Source organism: Camelus dromedarius, chromosome 1 (genome assembly GCF_036321535.1).
Source record: "Camelus dromedarius isolate mCamDro1 chromosome 1, mCamDro1.pat, whole genome shotgun sequence".
Lineage (NCBI taxonomy): Eukaryota > Metazoa > Chordata > Mammalia > Artiodactyla > Camelidae > Camelus > Camelus dromedarius.
In genome coordinates, this window is record NC_087436.1 from 93,180,197 (window position 1) to 93,202,577 (window position 22,381).

A 22,381-nucleotide genomic window follows, 5' to 3' on the forward strand; every position below is an offset into this window, starting at 1 on the left:
AGCTACTGGTCACGGAATAATTAGTTTTCTCTTGATGGACACTTAGGCTGTTTCCAATCTTCTGCTACTTCAAAATAGGCTGCAATAAATAATGTGTGTGTGTGCATGTGTGTGAGTGCATTTGTAAGATAAAAAAAAATTTAGAAACAAGATTGTGCTAAGTATTTCAAAGACATTATTCTTTTCCTTCTCACTACAGCTCTACAAGGTGGGCTCAGTTGCTCCTAATTTACAGACGAGGAAATAAAAGGTAAGGCCCCAAGTGGTAGAATGATTCCCCACTGTCACACAGCCACAAATGATGGAGCTGGGATTCAAACTTAATCTCCAACGCCCATTACCCTGCCTTGCACAGTCTCACAGATGTTTTTCCATAAAGCCCAAAACATATAGCATAACAGAAAACTCAAGCCACACTTGAAGTCTTGATAGCTTAATTTCAGCAAATTAAAACAATGACAGTAGCTATGGATAAGTAGATAGGCTTGTGGCCTGAACTAGCCTCCCAGTGATGGGTCTGGATCCTACAATATGACGATAAATCCTCATGGAGACTAGTGAAATCCAGGGAAGTCCCCCCACACACCCTAAACACACTTTCACTCCATGGCCCCTGCCAGATCCCACTTGATACTAAACCTAAAACCTGCCTGGAATAAAGTAGTTCAGTGAAACCCCTGGTAATTCTTGCCTCCTGGGTTTGCTTTCTAAAAAGAGGGCTGTTTGTTTAATTTGGCACAAATTCCCTCACAGATGGCATATAAGAGAGATTTGTCTTCTTAATTATATTATGTATGGGAACTTACAGCAAAGGTCTAGGACTCAAAAACCTTTAAAGGGTTCTTATAGCTAATAACAAAGTAGTCATTAGCCTTTATAACTGAGTCTCCTGCCTCAGGTGCTTATCACATTTCATCACATGTGCAGAGTGTGAGAGGCACCTTAAAAATGTGGGTTTTCTTTGATCTAGCAATTTTACTGTGGGACTTTATTCTAAAAAACAGTCAGGAAAAAAGGATTTATGTGCATGATTGCTCATCACAACTTTATTTATAATAAGTTAAAACTGGAAATAACCCAAATGCCCAATAAAAAAGTATACCTAAATAATTTAATGTATGTCGTCCCTATGGGGGAAAAATATATAGCCATCAAAATGGTGTTTTCAGCATTCTTAGCAACCTGGAGAAATCCTCATGATCAAGGACAAGGGAAAATGAAGGTAGAAAGCTGATGTACAGTAATAACTCAGCCACGTCATCTGTATACGTGATACACGTACAGAGCAAAAACCAGAAGACTGCACCCAGGATGCTAACAGGCTCTGAGTGGACTGTTACACACAACTTTATTTTCCCTTCCATACATTTTTTTGATTTTTACGTTCATATAGTGATTATATAGTTAAATCCAGAAAAAGATGACAAACTGTACTTCTTTAAAAAGACTCTGTAAATTGATTGTTGGTACTGTTAACTTTCTCAGCTGTGGGGCTTCTCCAGTTACAGTCAAGCCAATTCGACGTGGACCATTTTTCTCTTGCCCTCTGCAGTCTGACCAATTCACTGCTTACTGGTATCACCACTGTAGAAAGAGGGAACACAATAGTGAAACTCAAAGCCATCTTTTTGTAGGAGAGACTGACTGCCATACATTTGTTTGGAGAAGATTTGAAAGTCCAACACCAGCTAAAGTTACTTAGAGATTTCCTTTATCTGTATAACCCTTGATGCAGAAATTGTTCCATTACTGCAGACAACCCTATCTTAGTCTGAGGGAATAAGAACCTCTCCACTAAGAATTTCCATGATGTCACTGACTGCTAACAGCCCCTGTGAAGTGCTTGAATCCTACTACGTGAACACGCTCATCTGCCTCTTCCTTCAAGTTCCACACTCCTGATGCCTCATGACTGTAAAGTCCTTAACCAACCAAGGAGTCACTAACCAGGTCCTCTCCCACTTCTAAACCAAAGTTCTATCTAACTGTCAAGATACTGAAATCAAAACACGAGATCCATGCGGCAATACTCTGGTTATATGCTGCCACAAACTCTAATTCTAGTTCATTTCATTCTAACCCTGCATTATTCCTTTCTGTGTTCTCTTCCTTGCTTATAAAAGAATCTGTTCCATGTTATTTTTCTTAACCATGCTCATTTAAAACCTGCTATTAAGAAACTTGCTTTCTTTTGCCAGAATGTCTTATTTCACAGACCCTCTTTTATTTACTTCTCTGTCAAATTCTGTAGCACTCAAACTCCATTCTTAATTTTGCTCCTGGAATTAAGGTATCTCATATTTCTTTCCTTAGGTAAAAAACTAGGACCATAAAAGCAGTGGAAAGTTGTTCAAGCTGGGGCATTGAGATGTAATATGAAACCAACTCCAATGGTAAGCTGCTTAAATTCAATGTACTGCTAATTGTCAAGTTTTTGATTCTGTGTGATTCCAAAACTGCCTGTGTTTCTATACAGTCTGTAATAATTTGAGTGGGACATTTGCAAGGCTATATTCTTGCATCCATGAAGATACTGTTAGTTATGTTACACTTACAGATGGAGCGGGGCTTGGAAAAGGAAAAGTCTGACAAAGTTGAATTCAGTTCAGCAGCTGAAATTTCTCCCTCTCTCTCACTGTCAGAGCTTACACTCACTCTCTCCACTTGCTCCTTCCCATATCAACAAACCAATCAATGAATATGTCAGAGAACTGTCCTTACCTTTCATTCATGCTTCGGTAGAAATCATTACAAATTAAAATATTAACAGTCTTGTTCTATGAGGTTTACTATGAGGGCAGGTATAAAGCATTCCTATAGACAGTCAGGCTCCTATAAATACCTATTTGGGGTAGAGGTGAATTTTTGAGGTGATTTGGCTTTTCAGCATCTGTGACATCAAACCACACAAGAGTCATCCACTTCACCTTCTTGTAAGGCCAGGTTCCACTTTAGAGACCCACTGTGAACCTTGTCATTACCTGTAGTGATACCTTAGAAAACCCAGTATAGTATCCCGTGGTCTACCACATCATCCATCAAGCTCTCTCTCATTCTCAACTATGCACTCATGCACTAGTTCTTGGACCTCGTAACAAACTTCTAACCCCTTGATCACTCAATAGAACATGTTGGCTCCATTATAAACTCATGATTTCCAAACTCAGCTGGGTCCTCACTGAGTCCAGTCCTTTTCCGTTCCCCTCAGCAACTGATCCAACCTCCCACTTCTCTCTGTGCTTTCTATGCAACACTCTTCTCGCTTATTTTTAGTTATCTTTGCCTCCTGCTGCAAAAGAATGACACTGTCACACTCCATTCTTCATTTATACACCCATGATCACTTCCTCTCCCCTGGTCTGAGGACATAAGTCTCTCCTTCCTTGTCAGTGTTATCCCTTCCTATCTTCCAAGACATCATCCTACCTATTTTACCCTCTCTCCTATCTCTTCATCTTCTTTCTCTCACCAATCTTCTCTTTCTCCTAGAAACAAGACAAAGAACATTCCTACCCTACAGAAAAGTCCTCCAAGGACTGTGTGTCTCCCTCAAGTTAATACCCATTCTCTCTCCTTCCTTCTCAGCTCTCATGCCATGAGAGTCATCCCCGGTCTCAGTCTTTATTTCTCTCCTCCTGTTGGAGCCTCTTCACCATTGACTTCAATTCTCACCATCTGGTACAAATGTTCTTAAGGTCAACAATCATCCCATACTTTTTAATTCAAGAGGGACTTTCCAGTTCTTACAATGGGCTAATTCTCTACCTGCATCTGGCACAGTTCATTGCCTCTTCTTCCTTGAGACATGCTTCTTTCCATTGATGCTTCTGTTGATTCACTTTCCAATATTCCTTTGCCCTCTTTTCTCAATCTTCTTCCTGAGTTCCTCTTTCTCTACCATTTTGAAAATGACAGTTTCCCTAGTCACACCCCATGGCTGATTACTCTTCTCAGTCTATTCTTGGGCAATGCCAGTCATCATTTTGGTTTTAACCTTTGTCTAAACATTTCTGCTTCTTCAATCCTTCTAAACTCTCCAAAACTACCTACAGGACATCTTTACGTCATAAGATGCCCAGAGAATGGACACTTATGTATGATGCTGAGCCACAATTAACTCCTTTCCATGATGCTTAGGTCCAAAGTCATGACTCATTCTGTCTCCAAAATTAATGCCTCTGCTTAAACGTAAGATGCAAACAGAAATAAGAGTTTCTATCTGCTCGACTGCAACACGAATGCAAACCGTATCACCTAAGAAACAGAGGGCTGAACAGAAGAAAAGCAAGGCTTAAACTTCAGATATAGCAGCTCCCACAGAAACCACAGACTCTCTGCAGCAATTAAGCAGAGGTGGGGCCACATGTTTTGAGATCACTTACTCAGACCTCTTGGGAGACAAAGTTTTGTTACAGTTATAACCAGAATGTCTCTAGTAAGAGCTTCACTTTGGGGCTACTGTTTAAAGCATGGAATGGCTACAGAATTGTGAGGGCCAGCAGGCTTACCATTTTTCAGTGTTCAAAGTGATGGAGCTGAAACTAATGTTTCCTGGGGGGCCCGGAGCATACTGCCAAGGGTAGGGCTGTGCGTTACTGAGTCGCTGGGACACGGATACCTGCTATCCTGCCCCGGGACCTGACGCCACACCACCATTTTGCAAACAGGGCTAATTCTGTGCTCTAGACCACATGCAATGGGGGCTGACTTCTAGTGTTCTCTTTTCCTCCTTGAAGAGAAATTCGGTCACAGCAGTGAGAGAAATGCTAGATAGATTCAAGAGTGTGGGGGCTTTTATGGATAATCCCTTTTCTGAGGAGGAGGAGGAACAAGGCTTTGCTCTAATCAACAGGTTCTTCCTCTGGTGGATCTGATGCACAGGCAGGATTAGGAATGCCTTTTAGTGCCATTTTTGGAGTCCTTATGTAGCATTATCTCTGAAACTGCCACCAGTTTCTTTATTACCTTGACAACCCATCTCTAGGAATCTGGGGATGTAGGATCTATGAATCACACTACTCGGTAAGCACGATGTATTTTTAATATGTTCAGTCAGGGTTGAAAAACAGCATCCTACATTCCAGCTGCATCTTATTTTATAGTTTATCATTGAGGGCAGACCTTCTATTCTTTTGCTTCGTGTTCATTAGAGTAACACTCCTGGGCATTTACTGCCACCCTACTCCTGAGTTATCTGAGTGCCAAGTCTGGGAGGAGAGAGAGCATTTTCAGCCAAGCCTCTTCCTGCGGCTGCTGGCAAGAAGCGTGCTTTCTCTCCTGCTCCGCACTATATGTTTTCCAGGCACAGCTACTGCAGAGGAGGTCTGCACTGTGAGTTCTCCCTGGGGCAGCCTGGGTAAGTCTAGCGTAGTCAGGGCTGAAACAGTAGTAAGTACACTTGCCAGCCCCAAGTTACAGTCTTCAACCCAGCTCTTAGCCATAGAAAGTGAGCATCTTTATCTGTCTCACTCCTGCGTCTCTCAAACAGATTAAGAGGTGATATGACATGATTAACCATGAGAAACAAAACCAGTTATTGGATAGTATCTATGCTGGTTTGAGTCCAGGCATTTACATGGTCAATTCTTTTCTCTTTCCCTCGGTGGATAAGTCCTTTTTTGGTATAATGTTAAGAAGCACAAAATTGGTTTTTTTTTAAAGCTACTTAGCACGTTTCTCTAATAGTCAGTTTGGATTTTCATTACACCCTTATCTGGAAGGTCAACAGGATGAAAGCTTGGAAATACAAACATAAATGGAGAAAAGAAAAGAAAAATTTAGTGAGATTTCTAGTGAGCAAAGACAGGCAGGGTAACCTGAACAGGGAAGTAAATGACATGTCTCATGGAGCTAGAATTTGGGAAAATATTTAAAATGTTTGTCCTTGCAATCAGTTTCAAAGTCAAACATCCTCTTTCACCAGCTTCTTACTCTTCACAGGAAACGCCAACACCTAGGCTTGTAGCCTGCCTCTAATTTATGACAAAGAAGACAGTTTACATTTGATCATATCCTACAATATCCATAGACATTTCATCAACATTTTGGCCCATTTTAGCAACATATTTTTCTTACTCAGTCTTTCTGAAGGAAAGCCAGAAGAAATAATCCATTTTAGGGTATTTTTCTTGCATTGGTGTTTGAAGAAATTTAGATCCAAAAATAAGTAGAACATTATGTCACCACAGTTTTGAATACACAAACTCAGTGTCCGTATGGGTCGAATTCCGTGACACCCCATTCCAAGGGACTGTGAAATTCTTCTTGTCCTGCAGTTCTGGTGTTTCAAATAGTGTGTAGCATTAGCAGGCCAAGGCTGGGTCTCGATAATCTTTTTTAAAAAAATTATTTTCAGAGCCCAAGATTTATTGCAAAGTAATAGGAATGCTTTCTTTGTGGTGAGTCTGTAACTTCACTGTCACTTGTAGTTGTAAATACTGAATCCTATTGACTGTTTATTCTCAAATGCCATTTTACTGCCTATGTGAAGTGAATGTCAGAGCACAAATCTTAAAGACATTACCTGTGAAGCGAAATCAACTTGTAATCATTTTTGATGTCACTTAATTACGGAGTTTTTTTCAACATGCCATTACTAAGTCAGGGGTAGAAATATGTCCAAAGATAAACATAGAAAGACTTGGTTTCTAATCATGCCTTTCCCACTTACTGATGTACTTGGCAAGCTACATAAGCTCTCTAAGTCCCAGGTTCCTCACCTGAAAAATGCAATAAAATGTACCTACCAGGTTTTCCTGAGGAGTAAATGAGATAATTTAGTACAGCACTTAAGCTAGTACCCAACACCGAGTAGGCAGTTAAAAGTGTCGGCTCTGGAATTTAATTCTGGCTTGTAACAATAACATAACTATTATTGCTGCTACTGTTGATCTTGTCATGGTTATTATTGAATGAATGCTTCACACATTCATCTGAGAGCAAAGTCAAAAGTAAATCATGTTTATAAAATGAACATTAACACTGATGACCCAAAACATGCCAGGTACTGTTCTGAGGGCTTTAAATGTGTTAACTCATTAATCCTGAAAACACCTCCATTATAATATTATCCTATTTACAGCATAATATATGAGGAAACCAAAGCACAGAGAGGTTTAGCAACTTCAGCATGCACACACAGCAAGTCCCACTCCTACCCTCCAGGTTCAGTTTTTTGCCTCCCTGGGCATACCTGTCAGTCTCATATTGTGTCATGATGGACCATTTAGCAGAGCCCTTGGTAGTTCCCTGACCTCATAAAAGGAAGAACAGATTTAAGAACAGAGAAGTCTGAATAGGTAGGTTCTGCAACTCTCCTGATGGGTACTTTGGGGGCACTTTTAAGAGCACTGCTGGTTGGAATTAAAGAGTTGTAGGACTGACAATGGTTCAGTCCTCAACGGGGAGCTGTCCAGCCTGGGCTTGAAAGGCTTCTGTGATGAGGAAGTGACTGATTTCTGATGCACTTCACTTCATCTCTGGGTAACTCCGAATGTGATAGAAAACTCTTATGTTGTGCCAACATGGTATTCCCAACCATTTCTCCTCATCAGTTCTAATTCTACCTCCATGAAACTGCCTACATCATGCTCAGGCTGTCTTCCATTTGACTGTCTTTCAATATTTTGATACTTCCTCATGTCTCTTCTCAGTCTTCTCTTCCCCACATTCAAAGCCTCGCAATTGCTTCCATCCATGTGACATGACCCTTCATGTCCTCTCCCCCAGGGACCCCTACTTTAGTGGTTAAGAATTCAGGGATGGAATGAGACAGACGTTGTTTGAACCCTAGCTCTGTCTTACTAATTTTGTAACCTTGGATGAGTTTCCTTAACTGTGAAAGAAGGATAAGAGTATGTACATATACCCTTGTGAGGATTAAATAACAAATTCCCAAGAACATAGTGTTGTGCCTAGTACATAGTGCATCTCCCCAAATGTTAGTCGTTTGTAGTTGTTGTCACCATCATCTTGGATGTCGTGAGAGTGTGGGAAGACAAGTGGGAACGTGACACCTACTCTGGTCCAGAGTCAGACAGCACAGGCAGTGCTGGAAAGACACTCTGATTCCTAAGCTCCCACTGCACACGTCACGACTCCAGTCCCAGGAATGAGAGCCAAAACGCCTGTTTCTCCCTTTCTCAACGTTGCTTATCTGGGATTTGGAGATCTGTTTACTATTCCAAGCATACTAGTGGTAACAGATACATGGACCTTGTAAAACATCACAGAATTCTTTTTTTGTGAAAGATATAAAAGCTAAATGGTATTTTTTTACTATGAGAATAGGGAGATTCTGAAAACCATAAGACTATTTAAAATAATGAAAACAGACACAAGACAAATACCAGCTTGAAGGACAAAATTACAGAAGTAGCTAAATCCCTCCTGGGAGTTAAGTTATTTCCAACCTTCTTTCCTAAGATGTCAACCATGGTGGAGAGCAATCAAATCATGAGGCATAAACCAAGGAAGTCTTAGCTTAAATGGCTGGTCCTCACTTAGAAGAGAACGGTGACAACTTGAAAACAAAGTCATTGCAAACGCACACAACCCTGAGGCACAGTCAAGCCACTCTCACCGCCTACCCAGGCTCCAACTGGGGAACAGTCTTCATTCATATATTACTCTTTAATTTGTTTTTAATAGAAACAATTTACCCTTGTCCAAGTAATTCAGGTTTCCTAAAGAATGGTTTATAGTGAAAACTGACATCAGTCATGCTAATTCTATTCGAGTCACAGTGAAGTTGCAGGACTAGAATTAATTTCTTTGCAGACAGAGCAGGAATCATCCCTCGGTACTCCCCCACAGGACCTAGCACAGACCTTTAACCATATTATGTACTCGATAAATATTTCCCAAACTGCAAAAAAGCAGACCTTTACTTTTCATTAGAATGACCCTTGAGCAATAAGGCTCAGGTAGGAACTAGGAGTCCTCGCTAAGGAAAGTTGGAAACAACCTCGATCTGAGTTCTATCCCCAGTTCTGCAGCAGAACCAAGAGTGAGAGAAGCCCCTGGTGTCAGCTGCCTGAGTTCTAATCTGACGTCTACCATCCTGGATGAGTTACCTCACCTCTCCGTGCTCCTTCTCTCATCTGTAAAATGGGTATAATAATTTATCTATAATATTATTAGAGAGAATAGGCTTGTTATGAGAAGTAAGTATAATAAATAAAGGAGTTAAGGAGAGCTTTTGGCCTGTGAATGATCACTCGGTATAATGTTAGCTCTTGTTTTATTATTTGCTACTTGAAGGACCTGGAGTAAGTCCACCGTTTCCTGCTCCACCATTTCCTCACTTGTAAAGCAGAGTATGAACACAGTGCCAAACGTCCTCCTGCTCCAGGATGGAGTGATAGGAGTCGCTAAGGAGTCCAGCACTCCTGACCTTGAGGGATCTGGCAGCAAGACTTTGATGGAAAAGTTTCTGGTTGTTGTTTGGAGAATGACGAAGTAGGCAAAAAGTAAGTCTTCTGTTTTCATCTCTCACACAGATATCTCAGGACTTAAGTAATAAAACCTGATGATACCTGAACAGTCTGAGGAAGACTGTTACAGATTAAACCTGACTTGGAGGTGTGCAAAGCATTCACAAGCAATGCTGGTGCATTCCTGCAGGATGAGAGAGGGAGACACTATTCTTTAAAGTACAGCTGCTTTTCAAGCCATTGGCTTATTGGATCTCCCAGAATCTCCTTCCCCAGAATGTCTCAGTTAACCATATTGACTCAGGACGATGGAGAAAAGAAATTCGCTCGGTTTCTTGGTATCTATCACTAAGGGTAATTTAATTCTGTCCCTTTATATGGGAAAAATATTAAAATCCACTTGAAAATATCTGGGCTGGATGCTTGAATTTGGAAGATAGTCCCTTCACTTTACAAGCTGTTTGTGGGGCTCTGATTATCTATGCGCCAGGTATGTCTCTAAAGAATAACGTACATAGAGTGTGGACACCAGGCCATCAAGTGCTCACTGCGTGCCCACACAGTGCTGGCCACTTCATGGATATCATCTTTTATTCATTCAATAACCCCCGCATGTATTGCCACTCAGTTTTGATGATCAAAGACACAGAGTGTTCAGCGAGTTGCACACTATGACAGGTGACAGCACTGAGATTTGATCCAAGGTCTCTACAGTCCACAGTTCAAGCCATAAGCCTTCAACTTCTGAAGGTAAAGATGAACCTGCCCAACTTAAACACAGTGTTTGAACTTTACAAGACAGTTCTTTCCAGGGTTCCAGTTGGAGAGGAAAAAAATATCCATTTCTCAATAGAATTTGGTGTGGCTAAATTTATTCTAGTTAAGAATGCTAAAACTGGGGGAGTAAACCCTTTCAGAATACTCTGCCAGTGTTATATCATCACCATGTCATTTGAACACTTCTTCTATAAAAAAAAGTCTATCAGTTCTGGTAAAAGGGAAAGCAGGAACCAGCACCCCCAACACAGCGGCCCAGAGAGAGCAGTATTTCCTCCTTGGTACAGATATTCAAACATCTATCTAATAAGAAGGTAATTCTGTTAAACCCTTAGCCCCACAGAAGAGATCAACACTTACTTTCAGACTCTAGTCTGAACTTTTTAAAAATTGCTTCCACACCAATAAATAATGGCCACAGTGACATATCCCTGGTCTAGATACTAGGGCTAATCACCTTAAAATGTGCTAGAGATGTGGCTATCCAATTACACGATTTATTTAACAGCTAAACTAATTTATTTCAGGACAGGATGACTGAACCCAAGCTAATGTTCATGACTGGTGGAAAAAAAAAAAAAAACAACTTTCCTTTTAGTTAAGCATTTCACCAAAACTGTTATCCTACTACCATATTTATTGACATTGCCTCTTTCCTTTTCACTTCTGAATAGAAACTTTGCTAACTGACATTCTCTGAATGGCACCGGGGACAAAGGATAGCTAAATAACAACTCCAAAAGGCTGATGGCCCTCCTCACGTCGAGAAGGAGAAAACTCCCCACACACGCTGAACCCTCAACCCACGGGGAGATAAGAATGTTTTCAAAGGGAAGCAAAGAGTTGACGGAAAGTTCCAACAAAAAAGTGAGGAAGTGGTTTATTAGTCAGTATGCCAAGTGGAGGGGAGGTCCGTGGGCCTCCTTTTCAAAAGAAGTGAGGCTGGACTCCGGCTCGCATGGGCCCCGCCTGGTGCCGCAGCACCTGCAAAGGGCAAGGTCGCTCTGACTGCTCTCCAGCGCTGCTCAGAGGCTCCCAACAGAAGCAAAAGCAAAGTGAAACCCCAAGCCCATAGCAATCACGGCACTGCCTGTAAAGGAGGGTGAGATGTGCAGAAAATGTTTTATAATCAGAATTTTCTCTAGACAGAAGGCTTTTCAGAGGCCTTTGGGGAGATTTCTGAGGATTCTTAAACACCATTTCAAGCAAATGTTTGTTGAAGTGCATGCTCTTGTGACATCCTTCTGTTTCTTCACTGTGTAATTAGGAGAATTGCTGGGTACTTTTCCCCTCCTGCTATGCCTTCTGTCTCTTGTTGATCAAATTCCTGGTAGGAGCTTAGTTAATCAATGTCAGTGGCATTTTTGAAGAATACCCATTTCTTTGGGTTTTTCTCATGATGCTTGTTCCATATTTGAATACCCAAGAATAGGAATTTAAGATTAAGAGAGATTTAGAAGATGTTGCAGGCTGGTTTGGCAATACAGGATAAAGTACACAAACTCCCCCTGGAAAAACCATAAACCAGTCTTGAAAGCCCCATATTTATTTACAGGCGTCTTCTCAAAACCACACCTACAAGTGCAGTGACTCTCCTTCCTAATTAGTTGATCTGTATTCTGCTCACGCATCGCCATGCTCAAAGAACTTTCCAATTTTCATCATCATTTACGAACCAGCCCTGACTCACCAAGATTTACCGAGCAATCAGCGGCAAAGTTAATTGGAATCCAGACTTTCTAACGCCTACAGAGAAAGCCATGCAGTGCTGAAAAGAGAAAATACAGCTAAGGAAGCAAGACCAGATTTCAGTATGGCATTTCTGCGCCAGAGAGGCAGGAAGGGAGAATAATTTACAAAGGGGTTAAATACGCATTCAGACAGTGTTGTTTCTTTTCCTTTTGCCTTTTGGTTGGCTGGGTTAAGCAATACAGGGTCAGGAAGAGCCTGGAAACTTCTACAGATCCGACCTCTTGGGTCTTCTCATGGATCTGGAATATCCTGGCGTGGAGAAGAGTCATACTGGCTTTGTACCCAAACCCAGGAAAGACAACAGAGAGGGAAGGAATGAGGATGAAGCTTAGGGAGGGGCAACTAGATTTGAAGGAGGGGAGGACGGATGTTTTTGTTCATGTCCATATGCCTCAGAAGCCTGGACTTTTATCATTAACAGGGTGTTGCCTTCCCTTGTGACCTTATAATTATACAAGATAAATTATAGTCAAACCCGAGCGGTCTTGAAAGCCTTGTAAAGGAATTTAAGGAATTTGAAGTCTTTCGATGTTGTTCTGAAGGAGCAAGAGAGTAACATGATCCCCACTGTGTGACAGGAGTTCTGACGAAGGCCAGAAGGAACAGGAAGGAAGAGATGATGGATGTGAGAGAGAGGACTTGGGTGGAATTTACAGGACCCTGGAATGCCTGGAGGTAAGGGTGGGTGTTAGAAACGCCTTCAAGCACGATGGATGCAAAGACGTGTGGCCATTAAGGGAAATCGGTTATTAAGGGAAATAAGGCATGCTGAGGTAGAGATCAGCTATGTTTTTGACAGGATGAAATTGAGGAATTGTCCGGAACACAAGAAAGAAGGAGACAAAGCCCTGGGGAGAGGTTGGGACTGCCTGTCCCGCGGAGTTCCTGGCATATGGACCTGGGACCTCGGCAAGTAGACAGACAATGGCTCAAATGAAGGGAGGAAGCAGGATTGTCGAGGGAAATGAGGTAGAGAGAGGTGGAAAGGACCAAGGACAGACCTGAGGAAGGGCCTGCACTGGGCGGGGTCAGGGCCGTGTAAAGACCGTAAGGGAGAACGAGGAGCTGCAGCATCAAGCCGTCAAGAGGAAAGGTAGTTTCAGGCAGGGGTGGATCAATAGTATCGATCATGTGGAAGGTAACTGGTGACCTCGGTGACTCAGAGAGTAGGTTTAACCCAGGTTAGAGATGGAAATAAGTAAAGGGTTAAGATGTGAGGAGAGGCTGTGGAAACGGATGATGTAAATGTAGAATATTTTTGCAACAGGTTTGTCCCTGAAGAGGAGGATGGAGAAGGACGTAGCTGGATTCAGGAAAACGGGGAGTTAGCAGTAAGAAGGCACTGCGTAGGTGTGTAGACTGAAAGGAAGGAGCTGGTGGCGAGGTGAGGGACAGAAAATGTGAGCGAGATGGGCTTAAGTGGTGGGCCTGGTCCAGGAAGATTCTGAAAGCAGTGACATCAAGACAGGATTAGGGGAAGAAGGACAGGACACAGGCTCCAAGGAACACCTGAGACAGAGAGGAAGGAAGGTGAAGGTGCTTCTGTAAGATTTGAAGCTGGACTTGTGATTTATTTTCCTTATGTTTTAGTGTTTTAGTGGCAATGACAGCAAGAGTATTTTACTTAAAAAACTTGCTATTCTTAGAGGATTGTATTTAAGACAAATTAAAAAATTTTTTTAATCCTGCCTTCCAGTACATACTATTGTACCCTCTCCCTGCCCTGCACGACTAACCTGCCAAACTAGACAAAAGATCTACCTTTCTTCAGCTACAAAAATGATGCTTTTGGGGGGGGGGGGTAGTACAAAATAAACCAACCAACCAACCAAAAAATCAAAATGCATGTGATAAACCTAAATTTCTGAATTAGTAAATCAGCATTTATCATGATTCTGGATGACAACGACATGTTTGCTGAAATGGGTGTTAACATTCAAAAAGCCAATAATTTTAATAAAGAAAGAAGTGATGCTTGCATTGAGATTATATATAGGAAGCCGCCTCTTTACAGCCTTTATGACATTAATTCAATCGTCCATGAGCTAAAATTATGCCATGCACTGAAAGGATTGACAGAAAATGGTCCCTAAATTCCACAGAATTTACTGTCTCAAGGAGGAGAAATACAAACACATCTTTCCTAAATAAAATGTAGTTGACGCCCTTGTCGAGCTCTGTGAAAGGGGTGTGGGAACCCAGCTGGAAGCACCCATCGGGGGGCTTCAGAGAGAGGATGTGAGCTGCATCTCCAACATGACTTCAGCTTGACCGCTTCTCTGAAGAAAGAGGGGTACTGGATGGTGGGGGCAGTAGGAATGAGGGGGCAGGAAATGGGGCTGGGAAAAGACTTTGGGAAAGAATATGGATTGTATCTTGGCTGAGAATGGAACCAATACAAGAATCTGAATTGGGAAGGAGCCTAACCAGAAATCACTGCCATTTACTCAGCCAGTGGCTCATGTGACACCCACCTAAGCCCCATTCCCTCTTTTTCTAGGGAATTCCCAGAAGATGGAAGGCGGGACAGTGCTGTCTCATTCCTGCTTTTACAACTCTGAGAGATGAATTTTGAAGCCCTTTTATTTTTCAAATGTTGGATATTCACTTTTTATGACTCTTCCGAGACGAGTGAAATGTGTCCTTTATGCACATACTGCTTATGGGATGCTTTTATTTGGTCCATGTGTATGCAGCAGCTATTCTTAAAGCTTTAAATAAACTTAACGGCTGTGAGGCATCCTTAAGGAACTCAAAACATCACACGTGGGCACCATAGTCAGGTTAAGTAAGAATCTGCAACCTTAGAACCTATCTGTTGAACATCGATTTTTTAGGGGATGTGAACGAAAAATATTGCCAGTCATATCAGTAAACAAAGGATGCTGCGGCCATCAAGTCATCAGCTCCATCACTCCCCTGATGATGAGCAGAGGGAACTCAGGATGCAGACAAGCAGGCAGCCCCGCCTCTGCGGCCACTGCCAATGGTGCCCATTGAGGGAACTCAGGATGTGAAAGCACAGGATGCTGGCCCTAGGTAGCCAGGTGCATATCAAAGGAATGACTTTAATGAGCCCAGACCTTTGCACCTTCCCATACATAGAAAAGCACTAAATTCCTTAACTGAGATATCTGGTTTGCTTTAATTAACAATAACCTTTTGATTTCCGGCTACCTGATCTTTGTTGCAAAAACCCAAATATCCTGGCTTCTACATTGCCACTTTAGAACAGCTTCTTAGAGCGATCTGAGTCCTAAGAAAATCCACCGAATAAAACATAACTCTCAACTTTTAGGTTGTGCACTTTATTTCAGTCAACAGAGACATCGAGTTCAGTATGGGGAGGGTTAGAAAAAGGGGCTGTGCTGGTGCCAAGTTCAGCTCTTCAGTATTTCTATTCAGATCTTAGGCTCACAATTGAAGCTCCCACGAAACCCTCACACCCACCGACTCAACTTTATTGGGGCGTAGTTTAGACACTCTCTTGGGGTTTCAATTTGCCACCTTCACCCAATGGGGCTTATCCGAGGATCCCTTCCAAGCACACAGTGCCTGGAGACAACTCTACTAAGTCAAGTTTTCCTCAACACTTTTAACTTCCAGGTGTTTTAGCACCTTGGTGACTAAAATTGTACTGGTTCTGCTCAGCCGGTCACATTTTATTAAGGATTTAGAACATCATTTTATTTATAGACACACACACACACAAAGTAGCTATAATTGTTTAAAAAATACATGTTTTAATGCCTTTGTTTGATTTAGGGCTACTTATTGAAAGAAAAAGCACGAGTTTTCCTTGGATATCTTTTTAAAAAGAGAGCTGGGTTTTGCAAATCATCTCTCCTAGACTCTTGTAAATTCTAAGTGTTTGAGAGAGTGGAGCTGTGTTTTTTCAATGTGCTACAAGTACATTAAATAGCACATGGGACTCCCACATATAACCCTTTTTATAGGCTTGGAACATAATTTTACATTTATCTTTGCTTTTATGACCACCACTGTTGGTCATGGTGACTACTTGATGCCTAGTCCTTATAAACCAGGCAACTCCTCCATCCTCATATTGTTGCTATGGGAAAAAATGAGAACCATGTTATAACAGCCCACATGATGATACACTTTGCAATTTTAGAGCACAAAGAAGTTCTGTGTTTATTATGTGGCCAGATTGTCAAGCCATCACTAATCAGAGATATACACCAACAAGAGTCACTAAAGATAGTCAAGATAAACAGAATTCCATGCAGGAGGACTGCCTTCAGAGTAAATAGGTTATTTGAGGAGCTCTATTAACCTAGCTGGATGATCAGATCAAATATTTTGCCTTGTTGAGGGGGAGGTTTCCTGGAAAAAGTGGACCCCAAGGCAGATTTTGCAGAGTTGTGAGTGATGTAATTTTATCTTTTTGGAATCTGATCTCCTAGTTCCAAGGCCACTCCCCAAATTGCTTGACCAGAAGGGTAATTCCCCAATCTGTTCCCACCAAGTCACATACATGAGGGAATACACATGGCAAGGCAGAAAAAGCACAGGCTTTGGGAGTTAAGAGTTCAAAGCCATATGGATTCAAATCCCATTCAGCTGATACTTAAGATATGGGTCATTCCTTAATTTATCTGAGTCTAGTTTCCTCAACTATAAATGGGGATTGATAATATAACCTACCTCCTGGGCAGATTCCAAACAATGTATGTAAAGTGTCCAATGGGTACTCAAAAAATGCTAGCTAGTAGTATTACAGGCTAGTAGGCAGCAGAGCTCATGATAAAAAACTAGACTTAGAGATACTGATACTGGCTGTTATCTCTGCACATTACGATATTTTCCCAATATCATAGTTGCATGACTAACTTCTTACTTTTTTTCAGATTTTTGCTCAAATATTACCTTCTCAAGAAGGTCTACACTGGTCACCCACTCATTCTATTTAACAGGACAACCTCTAGCCATTCCTCCCAATATTTTATGACCACCTAACATATGCAATAATTTTCTTATTTATTAGTTTTATTACTATTATTATCTGTTTTCTCAGTAGATTATAAACCCATCAAGGGCAGGAATTGTGTCTCTTTTGCCAGCTGATGCATTCCCAGCTCTTAGTGGATTCTTGAAACTTGCTGAATGAATTGAAAGAAGAACTTTGCTTAGGTTTTTTTGCACTGGAATGTTGGGTCAGTAGAAGAGGAGTGATGCTTCCTCACAATCTTACAGATCAGCTTTAGTGTCAGGGCAAGACTGAGGGCATTACTAACTGGGCACCCAGAACCGATGAAAGGCATTTAACTGGCTCTAGTGCAGCAGTATGCCCAGCAGTATGACTGACAGAGGCTCTTCTGAGATAGGCTTAAGTATTCACAACACGCACCTTTGCCTAAAATTCTTCACACATTATGTGCCCATCAAGAGGCACAAGGGAAGGATGTTTGAGCTTTTCATGAACACAGTAGGAAACTCTTGCTAAATCAACATCACCATGAGTGTAATGTCGATCAAGTTCATAATGTTCAACAGAAACCTGTTTTTTGAAATTTGTGAACAGTTTCTACTTCCGCTAACTATTCATGCCTTGTTCAAGCAGATGTGTCAACATCTTACCAAAATATCAATCAAATGGCAATGACTGGAATTTTAATCAACCACAGAGCTCTCAAATAGAATGGAGATGCTTCCATAGGAAAAAAAAAAAGATGCTATAAAGTTGAGAATGCCCTTTAATCCTGACTGTTAAATCTTCAGCCTCCACCTTATCCTTCTGCAATTATAGTATAAAGTCCCCAGAGTAAAGACTATGGCAATGTCCTGTTCCCTGCACAGTGCCTGGCATCTCACAGGCACGTGAGAAATATGTGTTGAATGAATGAGTCAACCTAGTTAATTCAACACATATTCCAAAGACCCTTTACAAAACCCAACTGACACAGTTCAAGGACTAAAGATTTTGTTCAACAGGATGGATGAGACTTGGCAACAGTATATACAGAAAAAGATCAGAGAGGTTTTGTTTTTCTCAAGGCTGACATGAGATGAGGGCCAACTGTGCAATTCATCTGCTAAATAAGCTAATTCCATCTGAGCTCAAATTAACAATTAACAGAAGCAATGTGTCTGGAAGATAAGAAATAATGATTCCTCTGCATTTTCAATGGGTCAAAGTATGCCTGGAAGAGAGTTGTCCAGGCATGGGTGTGCATTTTAAGAAAAATTCGGACATGATGGTGGGTAGTCTGGGAACCAAGTCTCAGAGGGAACAGAAGGAATTGGGTACCATGAGAACATGACTAGAATAGCCAATTGGAGTAAGGAAAATAAGGAAAGCAGCACTGGATTACCCCAATCACCTTGGCAGACAGCCAGGCCACCCCCTCACATAGGAGAGAGCCCCACCAACCTCAGCAGACCCAGCAAGCTGACCATCCCAGATGTATGAGCAACACAGACTTGTTTTACAGCCCTAAGGTTTGGGGGTTATTTGTTACAAGGCTGAATTGCAACAATAGCTAACTGATACAAAGAGAAATAGTGGAAGCTCTATCATATATAAGAGGAAGCAAAAGAGTTCCATTTCCTTTGAAGACGAGAATGGAAGAGTTGATATAAATCCTTAGTGTCTCTCAAGAAGAAAACTTTGGCTCTTAGAAACAGAACTTTCTAAGGACTGGAGCCATCCATCTAATGAATAGGCTTTACTGAATTTGAGCTTGGAAACCAGCAAAGCCAACCACCTCATCACAGTTTCACCTGGATTGGGCTGCTGGATTGGGCTTGCCCTGGCTTAATGTCAGAGAGCTTGAGAACTCACTGAGGTCAGGGACTTTGTCTGCTTTGTTTTTTCGTCCTTACACATTCAGATAATAGCCCAGAATTTAGTATATAGGAGGTATTCAGTAAGTATTTATTAAACCAAAAATGAATGGAACATAGCAAGTCTGCTCCCCAGTCCATGAATCCAAGAGGGTAAATTGTTGAAACTGGGTCTAAAAGCCACACAGATCTAACCAAATATTTAGAAAACATTTAGAGAAATATTTGGAAAAGCTATTTTCCAAGCTCCTGAGAAAAGGAACAGGAGTAATAAAGGACAGGCTGAGGGGAAGTAGAAGGACGATAATTTGAATATTTTATAGCACAAAACTCTAAAAAAATTCATGTTTTATCATTTTTATGAATTAGTGAGAAGTAGCCTAGCAGAATGAGAAATGAGGAACTAGGAAAAGGCACTGATTCCAAGAGAGCAAGAGCTGGTAAAGGCTTCAAGAGCAAGGTGATGGTATTTACATTGAGCCTTAAGCTCATGATTCCAGCCTTCTGGAACATTCTTCCTCTCAGGTGGATCCTGATGCAGGCTTAGCAGATGCCATGTTTTCAAGATCAGCATATGAGGATATGAGGGGTGAAGCACACAGATAGAAACCCCTGTCCCTTGGATAGGATAGCTCTTCTTTTTCTGGACTCTTCACATAGCTCACGAACACATGGGAAGTGCTTTCTCCAGCTTAATAGGGGTTGGCATACTTTTCATTAAAGGTGCATATTTTTGGCTTTGTAGGCCATATGTAGCCATAGATATTACATAAATGAATGGGCATAGCTGTATTCCAGTATAACTTTATTTATAGACACTGAAATTAGAATTTCACTTAATTTTCATGTGTTACAAAATATTATTATCCTTTAATTTTTTTTTTCCAACCATTTAAAGATGTAAAAACCATGTTTAGCTTGCAGGCCATGAGAAAAAGGCAGCAGGCTGGTTTGGGCCATAGTTTGCTGACCCTTGCTCCACATGAGCCCTCTAATTTCATCTCACATTTGTGTCCTCCTGCTACAGTGCTAGCCAAACAGACCGTCCCTGGAAGATTCTCAGTAGTGATCATTTTGATTGGATAAAAGCAACCTTTAATCTCAAGATACAGCTGCATAAAGAAAAGCGGACGTTAAGAGGGTTGCTTTGTCCCAAGTGACTCCTTCAGGAAATTTCAAGGATCAAGCACTGTTTTGCATGGGCTCTAATGAGCCTGGGAATAGAAGGTAGAGCTGTTATAGATATTCATGATTCAAAGTTCAACTAAACTCATGAATCCTACAGACACTGCTGGAGAGAGAAAAAACATATATTTCCCCCCACAGACCACCTGTATTCTTATCTAATCATCCAACTAACCTGACATGACTTCAAAAATTTGCTTCTCATCTTGAATGGTATCAATTTCCTCTCACAGAAATAGAAAGGCAGAAGAAACACTCAGAGTGTTTGGAATCAAAGAGTTAGTCTCATACGGAAAGACTTATAAAAAAGATTTTATATTCTAAACTGAGATGTTAGGAATAGACTTTTTTCTCAAAATAAATTATATGACTCTGTTTCATGGAAGCAAAAATGTTAATAATTAATCATGTTTTCCTTTTTACTGTGGCTGCCAGGAAACTCAAGAGTTGAGTTTGTACCCCAATTATAGAAATTAAATATTTATTCTTTGATTATATTGACATTTTCCATGGTCAAAGCTTTTATTTTTCCCCCTAATGATATCTTTATATTTCCTCAGGAACAGTATAAACCATGTTAGCAATGTATTCATATCAAGATAAGCCAAATGAAGCAATATACTCATATCAAGATAAGCCAAGTGAAGCATTTCTTTCAAATAACCTCTTTTTCAAGACAGTGTTCCACTTCCCCATATGTTTCTGTTCTTCATCTGGCTGTTAGTTTTTTGTTGCCATGACATTTAATATTTACACAAACAATAAAAAGCAAAGTAACAGTTCCTGCCCACTTCCTGTCAACTCCTAGTTAGAATTTCAGATCAAGTGGTGCGTGATTGATTCCAACTTGATGCAACCAGAGATGGTGAGATGAGAAGGCCTTGAGCCATTTACTGCAAGTCCTTTAGAAAGTTAAAGACTCATTTTTTTAATGCTTAGGAGAGTAAAATGGGACAAGGGTATCAAATCATTTTTCCTTATTGAGTCAGTCTACAAGCATTAATTGAGCTCCTACTACATGTCAGACGTACAATAAAAATTAACCAATTAGTTTCTATCAAATTGTGGTTTGATAAACAGTAAACAGATGTTTAAACAGCAGAGTGAAGAACAGAGGACATAAGTAATTAGAGCTGCATTGAGGATGTTGGGAATGAAGTCTGCCATCTTTAGCAATTTGGATACATGGTGAAGTTTCATTAACTTAGATAACATCACTTGAGATAAAGACAAATCAGATAAGAACTAGATTACACTGTAATATTTTACTAAATAAAATACTCTATTTGCAAATAAATAATGTGTTGATTTCAAAGAGATTCATACCTTACTCTTCAAGGAAATCTGGCCTCTCATGTGCTTAAAAGCCTCTATCTTACATGCTTAAAATAGTATCCTTCTTTTAAAAATGTACCATAACTTAGCTTTTTCACTAATCACTAAAGTACCTGTGTGAGCAGGGAGAAACTCACTCAGGCCATGGAATGTGGTAGTTAAGAGCCAGGCTTGGGCTTGAATCCCAGCTCTATCTTGCTAGCCTCCAGCTGGGTTACTTTGTCTAACTAGCTGGGTTACTTTGGCCAAATGTTTAATCTCTCTGTGCTTAGTTTCTTCATTTATAAAATGAGGGTACTAGTCTATCCTTCTTTGCGTTGTTTTAGGAAGGAAAAGGGAAAAACTTAAGTGCTTAGGAATGTTGTTTAATAGAATGACTAAGCACAAGGGTATGGTGTCAGACTCCTGGATTCAAATTCCAGCTTGATTCCTCAATCACCTTGAGCACATACCTAACATCCCTGTGTCTCAATTTCCTCATCCATAAAACGAGGATACTAGTTGCATCTATCTTGCTGGGTTCCTAAGAAAAGCTTAGTGTAAAATGAGCACAATTAATGTTGACTTATTAATGTCTGTCATATTGTAGGTACTAAATAAGTGGCAGCTAATAATAACAGTATGAAAAAGATGTTTTACATCACTAATCATCAGGGAAATGCAAGCAAAACCACAATGAGCTATCACTTCATACCTGTTGGAATGGCTGTCATCAAAAAAAAAAAAAAAAAAAAAACAACAAATAACAAGTGTTGGTGAGGATGAGGAGAAAAGGAAGCCTTTGTGTACTCTTGGTGGAATTGTAAATTGGTGCAGCCACTATGGAAAACAGTATGGAGGTTCCTCAAAAAAATGAAAATAGAACTACCATATGACCTAGTGATTTCACTTCTGGGTATTTAGCCAAAGAAAATGAAACACTAACTTGAAAAGATACATGCACCCCTATGTTTACTGCAGTGTTATTTACAATAACCAAGATATGAAAACAACCTAAGTGTCCAGCAGTGGATGAACGGATAAAGCAAATGTGCTATATTACTCGGCCATAAAAAGAATGAAATCTCACCATTTGTGACAACATGGATGGA

General features: G+C 40.7%; 1 protein-coding gene and 1 long non-coding RNA gene across 17 annotated transcripts in view; both read right to left on the minus strand.

Moving 5' to 3' along the window:
* Positions 1 to 22,381, minus strand: part of LIMCH1 (LIM and calponin homology domains 1) — a 307,532-nt gene that overhangs the window by 112,472 nt on the left and 172,679 nt on the right. The window lies entirely within an intron of this gene.
* LOC105089324 (uncharacterized) overlaps positions 1,330 to 22,381 on the minus strand; it is a 32,497-nt gene continuing 11,445 nt past the window's right edge. The window contains exon 2 of the long non-coding RNA XR_010381497.1: positions 1,330 to 1,584. This is a non-coding gene — a long non-coding RNA (uncharacterized LOC105089324). The remainder of the gene's footprint in view (positions 1,585 to 22,381) is intronic.